We start from the raw sequence: 468 nt of genomic DNA, 5'->3' as shown, positions 1-468 counted from the left end.
CCGCCACTGACCTGCTGACCTCGCCTCCCAGGGACCCTGCCTTTCCTCTGCCGCCCACTGCTGCTGCTCCTCCCCAACCCCCACCAACTTCCCCGGTCAGTAAACACACGCGTTCCCTCGCTCCTCCTCTCCTCTTTCCTCTCCGGGAAGTTGCAGCCTCAGAGGGAGTGGTCAGGGTTCACGTTCCCTTCTCACTCTCCGATCTCTCCTAGACTGAGAAGCGGTTGGGGTCTTTCTCGGCCAACCCCACTGCGTTCATCAAGGAATTTCGATACCTCTTTCAGGCCTATCCGCCACTGACCTGCTGACCTCGCCTCCCAGGGACCCTGCCTTTCCTCTGCCGCCCACTGCTGCTGCTCCTCCCCAACCCCCACCAACTTCCCCGGTCAGTAAACACACGCGTTCCCTCGCTCCTCCTCTCCTCTTTCCTCTCCGGGAAGTTGCAGCCTCAGAGGGAGTGGTCAGGGT

The sequence above is a fragment of the Myotis davidii genome, unplaced genomic scaffold (assembly GCF_000327345.1).
Source record: "Myotis davidii unplaced genomic scaffold, ASM32734v1 scaffold943, whole genome shotgun sequence".
In the NCBI taxonomy this organism is placed as follows: domain Eukaryota; kingdom Metazoa; phylum Chordata; class Mammalia; order Chiroptera; family Vespertilionidae; genus Myotis; species Myotis davidii.
This window is presented reverse-complemented; position numbering follows the sequence as displayed.